Raw genomic sequence first — 12,588 nt, 5'->3', positions numbered from 1 at the left:
CGATTTTGGATGTGCCCAGACTTCCGTGATTAAAACTTTAGTGGAGTGACTATTGCCCCCTGCTGGTAGATCACCTGGAAACAATATATACTGGAAAGGTTATATATCATAAAGTAAATGTTTTGTGTACTTGAGGTGCGACACTCCTAAAACATCTCGCATTGCTTTGGTAAAAACTTAGGTAAGATCCTGGTTACTGCCCTATATTCATGGCTGTACTGAATGTATGTATTTCACAATGTTTTTATGGGCTCCTCATGCTGCCTATTGTACTGACCCCAGTGTATTTGCGTGGGTGTGTATGACTAGAATATAAAAATCAGATTCTAAGCTACATTAGAGGGGTTGTGTGGTTTAGAAACCTATGGGGAAACACACGTGTCATATTTTTCAGATGTAGATTTGCTGCGGATTTCACACTTTGCACTGCATCAAATCCACATGGAACACCTGCAGATTTTGCGAGTGATTCTTTGCGGCCAATTTCGCGGTGGAAAAATATGCCATGTGTGAATCATCCCGATTAAAGTAATTTGAGTGCCCTGTTTGGGACCTTCATATATTAGCATGAGTGGAGAGTGGTTACAGGGTCTCCCACTTTGGAGAACCCAACAGTGGGACACCCTGTGATCAGCTTATGGTCAAGAGACCATGGTAACAAAAAGTATTGTCCAAAGCCGATAACGTCTTCAAGTAAAAAAATAAAAAAGATAACCATGTATGATACACGATCCACTCCAATATCCAGACCGTTAGGAGTATAAATGCCATAACTCCTAAATATGAAAGGGCGATCACTGGCTCTGATGACGTGGGTACTCAGAGCTTGCACCCCTGATTCTACACTTGGTGTCTGAAACTATGGAAAGGCAGCTGCACAGAATACAACATAATTTCATGGTTTATAAAATTGGGCACTATGTGATTGGATTATTTGAGCACTATATGGTACACCATAAGGAGGGGGAGCCTCAGTAGACAACTGACACATGATACACAAGGCACTATAGAACCTGTATAGAGCTGTATAGTATGTATTGCTAAAAAGGTCTCTAGGCCCTTTAATGAATCAACCATCACAACACCAGCAAGTTCCATTGTCTCGATGCTCATACAGTTAAAAAATAACTTCTATGCTGATGGAGAAAGCATCTTTCCTTTAGATATAATGGATGACTCTTGTCACAGTTACAGTCTTGGATATGAAAATATAATTTAGTTATTGTAGTTTGTTTTAATTTCCATATTTTTTTTTAATAAAAAAATTATTCAAAAAGAGATAGATAAACCCATATAAACAAGCCTCAAAGAAGATGGACCAGCATCTTAAAGGGAGTATTGAATCTCCAGACAAAACGGTCTTTTCTTTGGTACAGATAAAATTTACAACCTCTCCCATATCACTGCATTATTTGGCATATTTACCTTTTCGGACTCGAAGAATCTGGGTAACTACCAGAGATGTTATGATGGTCATATTTGTTTTCATATAAACTATAGCCTGGCTGCTCCAAACAGGCAACCAAATACTATAGCTGTAATGACAGGGATAGGGAAACAGACAAGTGAGCCCTAATCTACCCGCCACTCAGTCCCTGCCTACTTGCAACGACCCGCCCTAGGCGACGGGGTACAACTGGGCGACGGTCCCTACAATCAGTAAGTGCACGACAGACAACCAGGCAAGGAAACACAGAACAAAGGGCAACACCGTGAGCAACAAGAGTAGCAAACGAGCCGAGTCAAACCAGGAGAGTACGAGGTGCCAAACGCAGAGCAGGAGAGTAGTGAACAAGCCGAATAAAACCAGGAGTGTACGAGGTACCAAACACAGAGCAGAAGAGTAGTCAGTAAGCCAGGGTCAATACGAAGCAGGGACAAGTAGTTCAAGAAGCTGCAGCAGGGCCAGGAAACCAACAGAGAAGAATCACAAGCAAAGGAGGAACAGGAAAGGCAGGTATAAATAGACAGAGGGCGGGAGCTAGCTCCGTCTGGCCAGGCTGTGATAGGCTCTCCCACTCCTAAGCCTGCCATCCTGAGTGGTGGAAGATGGAGTCAGTCTCACAGACATAGAAGCAGGTGCAGACTGATTACCTATGGGCGTGGATACAGAAGCTGTGCCTGGCAGATCCTTAACAATAGCCCTCATTAAATAAAGTGGCGATGCCACTTTAGCGGCATAAAAAAAGTTGCAAATTTAGGCACATGGCTTTTTTTGCACAAAAATGTTTGACTTTTTACACCACGCACAGAACTTTTACAAAAAGGAGGTGGGGTTTAAAAAATCACAGGTCACCAATTTTTTTTAACTTTTACGCCAGAAAGTGGCATAAATTCTAGCAGAAATCTATGGCATTTCTGGCGGTGTTGTACTGTAGATTTTAAAGTCAGGCCCCCCCCCCCCCCGAAAGCCCAGGAGACATGTGAATCTTAATAAATCCCATTTTACTCCTACAGACTTCTGACTGATGTATGAAACCCCAGTCTTAGTACATCTGGTCCAATTTCTCGATTTTCAGAAACATTACTATATTCTACATGGTATGTCTCGCATGCCTGATGGAGGAGCTGGAACCTGGGGATGGTTACAGACTATTTTTGAATATGCTACACGAAGGCTATGGTTACAGTGCCACAAATCTCTAACTTCTCAATATCCATTGTAGAGATTGCTCATGGTTTAGGTTGCATTCAGATACTGTAGCTCTACTATGGCTCCATGCAGAAGCCACATATTTACAACCACATACAGGCTTGGATCTCATCATATGTAAATCAGGAAGGCCTTTCCAAAAAGGCTTTGTGACACAGCCCTTTTTCTTAGCTATAAAAATTATACCGATCTGCATAGAGTCATCTATGCAGTGTTAGACCCCCAAGACAAAACTCCTGAATAAGCACAACTCAAGTTAGGACATTGATTTTACATCAGTTGTGAGCTCATACTGCAGAATTTGTAGGTTGTTATTTCCTTGTTAGATACAAATTACCCTAAAGTATTGGTGGATGTGAAGATTTTTCTCTCTGGAGAAATCACGAAATTTACAGTAGACAGCATGGTTAACTAAATCTTACCAGGAAACACTATATACAGCAAATAGGGAATATCCGGCGGACAACCCATACCAGTGATATCGTCTTACAGCGACCATGACAAAGGCCGAGGTTCGGCCGCAACGTCTTTACCAAGTCGCTTTCCACCTCAACTTTACCATCTTTTGTTGCAATAAAACTTAAATTTGTTTGCATCTGGATCTTTTGCGTACCTCTGTGTGTGCTGGGGTTATATATTTCCAATATTGTGGGATTCTCGTCCCTACCTTACTAGCACCACGCCAATTGATTGAGTGCATCCCAATATCTATTTTTGATTACGATATACAGCAAAGGCATAAGGACGTTACCGAATTCATAAATTAAAAAAAATAACTAACCTAAGCTCTGGCTTGCTTTCTATCAATTTTCCATTAAACAGTCTACTACATGATCTGAAACACAACTAACTTGGCAGGAGCTACTATAGTATCTCTGGTGATGTTTTTGGAACAGGCTTTAATTTCAATTAAATAATTGGCTTTAGTTTGAAGTCATGCTTTTGTTAATTTAGGTTTTTAACCACATTGTTATTCTAGATGTCTTATTATTATATAAATATTATATAAATCTTTGCTCTCTAGTGGCATAGCTATAAAGAATACAGAAGTTTCAGTCTTAACTAGTCTAGTCTCTAGCCTAAACGCCTCATGTAGGACAACACTACTATAAACTGCATGCAACGTTTGAAGGGGGGGCTGTAAACATTTTTGCATCGGGTGCCAAAGCTGTCACGAAGCGGGGTGTGGACCCACTGGGCTGTACCGCGTAGCAGGATGGCAGCTGGCCAAACAGGTAAAGTACAGAGTTCAATAGTTCAGTGAGGATACCTGAGGCAACGTAGACAGTAGCGAGGCAGGCACGTCCAGGACCAGGCGGCGGGAAGTCGTCAGGTGAGGCATAGCAAAACAAGCGTAGACTGCAGCACAGCACGGCAACAGCACAGCATGGCACTAGAACTGGGTAACACGGAAACAGGATACGGGATACAGGAACAAGGTACACTGGGAACTGGAAGACACTGGGAGACCATTAGCACGACAAACTATGGGTAACAAACAATGCTCTGGCAAAGAGCAAGAGGGCAGAACCCTTTTTAAAGCCCAGGGCATCCTGGGCTAGATTGCAGACTTCCTGCAAAATGCGCGCATTGGCCCTTTAAGAGCATGCGCGCGGGCGCGCCCTCCGGAGACAGTCTCGATGTCCGGAAGTGAGTGCCGGCGCCTCACAGGAGGACGACACTGCACACAGGTAAGATGTCCATGGCCACGGCCGTCGAGGTTTAAGTTAGAACGACGGGCCGTGGCCATAGACGTTACAGTATCCCCCCTCTTATGCCCCCTCTTCTTGGGACCAGAGCGGGAGAGAAATTTAGCAAATTTGCACGACGGCACCCTCAGCCGGATATTTCTAGAAGACAACCAGACTTTAGTCCCTGGAAGGAACTGCGGAGGCGCCCGTCTTCTTGTATCTGCCTTTCTCTTCATGCGGTCCACCGCCCACAGGATAGAAGATCGGGTCTGCTGTCAAATCTGTAGAAAGTCCCTGAAGGTCGAGTTGGCTGCAGGAACCTGGGACATAGAGACAGGAAGAGGTATGCGAGGATGCTGACCGTAGACGATGAAGAATGGACTGGAAGTGGTCGACTCACTGGTGCCCACGGGAGCAACTGCACCCAATCATCATGGCGCCTGGAAACAAAGTGACGTAGATAGTTCTCCATAATCTGGTTAAGTCTCTCGACTTGCCCATTGGACTGGGAATGATAGGCCGAAGAGAAGACCAATTTTACACCGAGGAGGCCGCAGAGTGCTCTCCAAAACTTCGAGGTGAACTGGACCTCTCGGTCCGAGACAATATGCAGGGGAAAGCCATGCAGACAGAAGATGTGTTGGATGAAGAGGTCAGCCAATCGCGTAGCAGACGGCAGGCCGGTCAAGGGGATGAAATGAGCCATCTTGGATAATCGATCCACCACCACCCAGATCACACTGCAACTCGCAGAAGAAGGAAAATCCGTGACAAAGTCCATAGCGACATGTTGCCAGGGGGAAACGGGCACAGGCAGGGGTTGGAGCAGGCTAGCAGGACTGGAGTGAGCAACTATATTTGATGCGCATACCGTGCATGAGGAGACAAAGTCCATAACGTCTTTGGGTAGCGTGGGCCACCAGAACTGATGAGTGATTAGATCTTGGGTCTTACATGCACCTGCGTCACCTGTCAGCTTAGAACTGCGACCCCAGCGAAGAATTCTTCCTCTGTCTGCCAGACGCACAAAAGTCCTTCCCGGAGGAAAGTCTCTAACTTGCAGGGGATTCACAGAGAAGATGCAGGATGGGTCAATAATATTCTGTGGAGATTCCATAGTGTCCTCAGTTTCAAAAAAGCTAGACAAGGAGTCGGCCCTCACATTCTTGTCGGCGGTTCGGTAGTGGAGTTCGAACCGGAACCGAGAAAAGAACAACGACCACCTGGCTTGATGAGGATTCAACCGCTGGGCCGTCTGTAGGTAGGTCAAATTCTTGCGATCCGTGAAGATCAGGATAGGATGAACCGCGCCCTCCAGTAGATGTCTCCACTCCTGCAGAGCCAGCTTGATGGCCTGTAACTCCCGATCCCCAATCGAGTAAGAAAACAGCTTGGAATAGTAGCCACATACCACAGCCTTGCCTTTCGATCCTCTCTGGAACAACAGTGCACCAGCACCAACCGAGGAAGCGTCCATCTCCAACGAAAACTGTAGAGATACATCAGGATGGTGCAGAATGGAGGCAGACGTGAAGGCTTTTTTTTAAGGATTAAAATGAAGCTTCGGCCTCCGGAGTCCACATTTTGGCATTTATACCCTTCTTAGTGAGGGTGGAGAAAGGAGCAGTCAAAGATGAGAAGTTGGGAATTAACAGCCGGTAGAAGTTAGGCGAATCCCAGGAAGCGTTGTATGGCCCTTAAGCCTTGGGGGCGTGGCCCCTCCAGGACAGCCTTTACCTTCTGGGGGTCCATCTTGAGGCCATAATCGGAGATGATATAGCCCAGGAAGGATAGACTTCATCTCAAACACACACTTCTCCAACTTGGCATAAAGGTGATTCTCTCTCAGATGGAGCAACACCTGGCGGACACGACTTTGAGGAGTTACTGGATCTGGGAAAAAATCAAAATGTCATCGAGATACACCACAACACAAACATAAAGGAGATCACGAAAAAGGTAATTGACAAATTCTTGAAAATACTGCGGGAGCGTTACACAGGCCGAAGGGCATAACTAAGTATTTGTAGTACCCATCATGAGTATTAAAGGCAGTCTTCCACTCATCACCTCGACGAATCCGATTGTTGGCCCCCTGCAGGTCCAGTTTAGAAAAAATTTTTTAGCCCCCAGTATGCGATCAAACAGCTCAGAGATCAAAGGCAGAGGGTACCTGCTCTTCACTGTGATCTGATTTAGACCTCGGTAGTCAATGCAAGGTCGTAGCGATCAATCTTTCTTCTTAACAAAGAAGAACCTGGCTCCGGCCGGGGATGAGGATTTACGAATGAAACCCCTCTCCAGGCTCTCCTTAATGTAGCCCGACATGGACTGGGTCTCTGACAAGGAGAGAGGATGCACTCTACCACGAGGAAAAGACGATTCAGGAACCAGGTCGATCGGACAATCGTATGCCCGGCGTGGCGGCAAGGTCTCAGCCTCCTTTTTATTGAAGACATCGGAGAACATGGAGAAAAAAGAAGGCAACCCTGTCAATGGCTGAAGAGGAGCAGGCTGTGGCGACTGGATATGTCCCAGACAGCGGTCAAGACACTTCGGACCCCACTGGACAACCTCTCCAGAGTTCCAATCCAGGACGGGGGTGTGCAGACGGAGCCAAGGCAAAACCAGCAGCACAGGGTTGACGGCCTTGGACAGGACGAACAGGGAGATGAGCTCAGCATGAAGAGCTCCCACTTGGAGAGTCAACGGCTTGGTTATGGACACAACTGGGTCAGGCAATGGCAGTCCATCCACCGAGGCAACGATCAACGGCCTTTCAAGCAGGATAGTAGGTCAACTGAAGAAGATCCACAAGGTTTTGGCAGATGAAGTTGGCTGTAGAGCCGGAGTCCAGGTACTCAGAGACCAGATGGGGCCTCTCGTCAGCAATGATGGTTACGGGAATGAATAGTTTGGAAGAGAGTTCTCGATTCAATGTGTTGACGCCCAGGATTGTCTCACCAACCAAACCTAGGCGCTGGGGTTTTTTGGCTTGTAAGGGCACAGACGCACAACATGGCCAGCGAGGCTGCAATATAAGCAAAGTCCAGAGGTGCGTCTGCGCGGTTTCTCCTGGACCGACAATTTTAGTCTGTCTACTTGCATCTGGACATCGGGCAAAGCAATAGAAGCAGGCAAGAGGGATTGCTGGAAGTTGGGCGCCAGTCTAGGATGCCGACGCTCCTGACGAACCTCGTGAGATCTCTCCGTCAGCCTTATGTCTACCCGAGTGGCAAGCAGAATCAAGTCGTCCAAGGCAGGAGACAGGTCTCGAGCGGCCAGTTCGTCCTTGATCTCGGACGACAGGCCATGCCAAAAGGATGCCACCAAGGCCTCATTGTTCCAGGATAGCTCTCCCGCCAGAGTCCGGAACTGGATCGTACATTCGCCCACGGAGGCGAAGGTTGAAGATCGCAGTGGCTGCCGATGAGACTCGCCCTGGCTCCTCGAAAACAGTTCAGAATATTTGCACGAACCCATGGAAATCTTGGGTCTCGGGCCCCATACGTTCCCAGGTAGAATTAGCCCATGCCAGGGCCTTGCCAGTCACGAGGGATATGATGAATGCGATCTTGGCTCCGTCCGACGGAAATGCTCAGGAGTGCAGGGTAAAATAAATGTGGCATTGGTTCAGAAACCCCCGACATGCACTGGCGTCTCCATCGAACAGAGAGGACAATGGCAGCAAGAACCGAGGATCCAGACCGGAACTGCCAGGAGGATCGGCTTGAGGAGCTTGCATAGAGGCAGGAAGAGAAGCAACTAGCATCCCTAGCTGCTGCGCCATAGAGTCCACTGCCACAAGCAGCTGATCCTGCCTAGCTTGGGAGGGTGACATGCCTTTCAATTGACCAGCGGAGTCCATGGCCAGAGCGTTCTGTCACGAAGCGGGGTGTGGAGCCACTGGGCTGTACCGCGTAGCGGGATAGCAGCTGGCCAAACAGGTAAAGTACAGAGTTCAATAGTTCAGTGAGGATACCTAAGGCAACGTAGACAGTAGCGAGGCAGGCACGTCCATGCGGCGGGAAGTCGTCAGGTGAGGCGTAACAAAACAAGCGTAGACTGCAGCACAGCACGGCACTAGAACTAGGTAACACGGAAACAGGAACAAGGTACACTGGGAAACTGGAACATTAGCACGACAAATTGTGGGTAACAAATAACGCTCTGGCAAAGAGCAAGAGGACAGAGCCCTTTTTATAGCCCAGGGTATCCTGGGCTAGATTGCAGACTTCCTGCAAAATGCGTGCACTCGCCCTTTAAGACCGTGCGGGCGCGCACACCCTCCGGAGACAGTCTCTATGTCTGGAAGTGAATGCCGGCGCCTCACAGGAGGACGACACTGCACACAGGTAAGATGTCCATGGCCACGGCCTTAAAGGTTTAAGTCAGAACGACGGGCCGTGGCCATAGACGTTACAAAAGCTTTAAGCCATACTGCGCTATCTTCCCATCAAGACCACAAATCACAGTGAATACACACAACTACATAGTCTGTCCCTACTGTTAATCTCAGTTGGCTCACCCATAGGATCCTAGAGAAAAAGCGAGAAAATACCACGGCACCAAATGGTGCAGATCACAAGCGAAAATGAGGAAACAAATAATGGTGAAACGGATGCTCACCTTTAGGAGTTGTGCAAGTAGTAGGCACAACTCTACTGTAAGCAGGTAGTAATGTATATGGGTGATGTAGCTGCAGCTAGGTCCAAACCGGTGGTCCACAGACAAACGCACAAAAAGACATTTAAGGAGAAAAATTGAGGACCAACGTACAGCGCTGCTAACATCAAATTTGTGTCCAGACAGAAAGGTGATAAATGGGATTAATTGGGTTTAAAAATAATAAATAGGCTACGTGTTTTTCGACGCTGGACTAGCGTCTTCATCAGGCCTAGGTCACTTGGCCTGAAGACGCTTGTCCAGCGTCGAAACGTGTAGCCTAATTTCCTATTTATTATTTTTAATGTTAGCAGCGCTGTACGTTGGACCTCAATTTTTCTCCTTAAATGTCTCATCCATAGGATGACAAGCCCCTTCACATACCATACAGCCTATTAACTCCAGTTTATGCGCAGTAGATGGGACTTGAATGGGGGTACATATTAAGTTATGTTTACTAACGTGACAGTGACCCATTACAAATGGAAAGTAGAGAAAAATATCGATACAACAACAAAAATTTACACATGTATATAAGCAATTTGTAGAAAGAAAAAGATTCTTCAAGCATAGCAGACAGTAAAACGTAGCCATGTAACAAGAGTAAGGGTATGTTCACATGGCCTATTTACGGACGTAAATCGGGCGTTTTTGCCCCGAATTACGCCCGAAAATAGCGCCTCAATAGCGCTGACAAACATCTGCCCATTGAAAGCAATGGGCAGACGTTTGTCTGTTCACACGAGGCGTATATTTACGCGCCGCTGTCAAATGACGGCGCGTAAATAGACGCCCGCGTCAAAGAAGTGACCTGTCACTTCTTTGGCCGTAATTAGAGACGTTATTCATTGACTCCAATGAATAGCAGCGCTAATTACGCCCGTAATTGACGCGGCGTTCAAGCGCCTGCACATGCCGGTACGGCTGAAATTACGGGGATGTTTTCAGGCTGAAACATCCCCGTAATTTCAGCCGTAACGGACGCCCTCGTGTGAACATACCCTAATAGATGTAGGGGGTGAGGTAGTACTGGGCCCAGAGGCCCCTCTGCCACCATAAGAAGGCACCAGTAATATAAATGGCACATGGTAGGTTTGGGTCCCAGTTATAGATTTTGCATTGCGGCCAGAAGCCTCAAGTTACATGTATGCATACAACACTGCCATCTTTGAGAAGGAGTGAGATCCTAATGTAAATGATTTTACTGTAGCATATGCATTATCGTGATATATTTTCAAATGGGCGGAGCTAAACTTTGGAGCAGAATCAGAAGAATTTTAGGTTCTGCATAAAAAGCAGTTTATGAAAAAATACGCAGTGCATGTAATGGGAAAAGTGGTATAATTGCCATACTGCTGAGAGGTTTGCACTCTTAAGTAATAAAAACAAATCATTAAGCGAGCCATGCACTGTCAGGAAGTATAAAACAGTTCTTGAAACTTTGCAGTTACTATACAAAAGCTTTTCATAAACTTTGTTTCCTGATCTTCCATAAACATTAACATCAAGCTGCCACATGGCAATTAGTTGCTCCTTGAAATCAATAAAAATTCAACAATTTAGAAAAGCTGTACAGTAGAACAGTCCAATAATTATTCCTTCCCAGTAGTGTATCAAAACATTGATAGGTCGAGATTCATGTTCTCGAATTGAGGAGCATGGCAAGCAAGAAAGTGTACACATTACGTAGAGAGAATTGTTTCTCTTCGAGGATCTGCTTGGCATTAATATCTGAGAGAAAAAGAAAAAAAAAGGTATTTAAAAAATAATTTTAGATACCCATTTTTTTTTCAATTAAAGAGAAGATCTCAAGCTTTAGAATGAGGTCAAATGAATTGCTTAATCAGTGAAAATACAAAGTGTTTTCTGAAGGGGAAGTTGTGGGAAGAAGAAATTGTGCAACCAACCAATCTGCAGGATTACGTGGTGGGGGGGTTTAAGACCGTGCACAGTTGCACAGATAATAATAGGATACATGTGTGTTAGGATTAACTATCTTTAATGCTCTAATTGGCAATATTGGTTATTGCGGCATTACATGGATTCTCTGCACAATATAATCCGTGCAGTTCACAGCTCAGAACATCTTATTGTTGAAATTTTACCACTTTGGACTATCTATTTTTGTTAAAAAGGCCAAGCCCCCCATGATCAGCAGTTGTCCCCCTGCCTGAAACCCAAGCAATCAGCTGTAAACTGTGTGGGGAACCCAGCAAACAGTATTTCTTTTTTCCGGTAGCGCCACCACAGGGGAAAGAATTACACAATTGACATTTAACTCTATGAACAGACTATGTAATGCATGCACAGTTTACAAAATTCTATAGGGCGGCAGGCAACTGTAAACAAAAATGTATCGTCCAACATAATGAAAACCACTCACTCCAATCTGGTGTACAATCCTGTGTGCCTCCAAATTTAAGTAGGGTATTGTAAATATTTTTTGGGATGCGATAAACAGTTAAAAAACACGTAATAAATAAAAGGTTTGCACAATTTTAATTACCAACTGTCAGCCATAAAAAAAGGTATCCTTCTGTGCCACGGGGATTAGATTCGTTTGTAGAGTTTCTTATGAGAAACTCTATAAGTCACTTGTGTTATGGTCCCCACCGTACTCACACGGTTTCTTGCTTGAGAAATGTAAGCAATCCCATGGAGATCTTGCAGGTGGCAGGTGGAAAAGCATTCTACATGTTCAACCTGAGCAGTCTCTTTACTTAAGTAAAATTAAAGTTGTTAGATATGCCATAAGAGTCAAATTGGTGAAGGTCTGTCCTTCTCGTTGATCCCGATATTAGGGATGCCCAGTCTCCGCTGTTGGTAGAAACGTTGACGAGCACGAGTTGCCAAGCTCCAATAAAGTCAATGGGTAATAGTCGAGCATGCTCATTTGGCTGTTCTCATATCGCTCATTGACTTTAATAGACAGTTAATGGCCGCAAACATTTTTGCATATTCACTACCTATAATACCCACATCCATGCATACTAGCTAAACTGCATATGGCTGGTAAATTCAAAAAATGGTAAATTCTGTTTGAGACATCTTAAGCATTCTACAGTGAAATGAAAACAACTAGAGCCATATTTTACATAATAAGAAGAACTGAAGTCAGAACTCCATCATTTATTGACCAAATTCATTTGACACTTCAAGAACTTTTTTTGTAAGGTACAATCCCAAGATTTAAACTGGCAAAACAAAATTGAAGGAAACAAAATACCAAAAACAAGGAGTGGTGTCTGAAGTTTGATGCAAAATCTAGATTCAATGACCTTTAGCTAGTAATATTAGATTTGCTAATCTATACAAGATGTCACTTTACTGGCATCAAAATGGTGGAAATTTGTCTAAAAATTGTGTAATTAACCTCAATAATGCAGATATTCTGGTATGAAACTATTCCTTATGATTTTCTATGCATAAGGAAATAGTTTATTAAAGATCGTTCTATCAGTGAACCCATAAACACACAATGGTCTAAAATATACCCAATAGCATCACAGAAAGCCATCATTGGCCTCAAATAATGACACATTTTTACAATTTTGTTGTGTCTTCTTCATTTGAAGAGTG

This window comes from Rhinoderma darwinii, chromosome 4, assembly GCF_050947455.1.
Source record: "Rhinoderma darwinii isolate aRhiDar2 chromosome 4, aRhiDar2.hap1, whole genome shotgun sequence".
In the NCBI taxonomy this organism is placed as follows: Eukaryota; Metazoa; Chordata; class Amphibia; order Anura; family Rhinodermatidae; genus Rhinoderma; species Rhinoderma darwinii.
Note: the sequence above shows the minus strand (reverse complement) of the source record.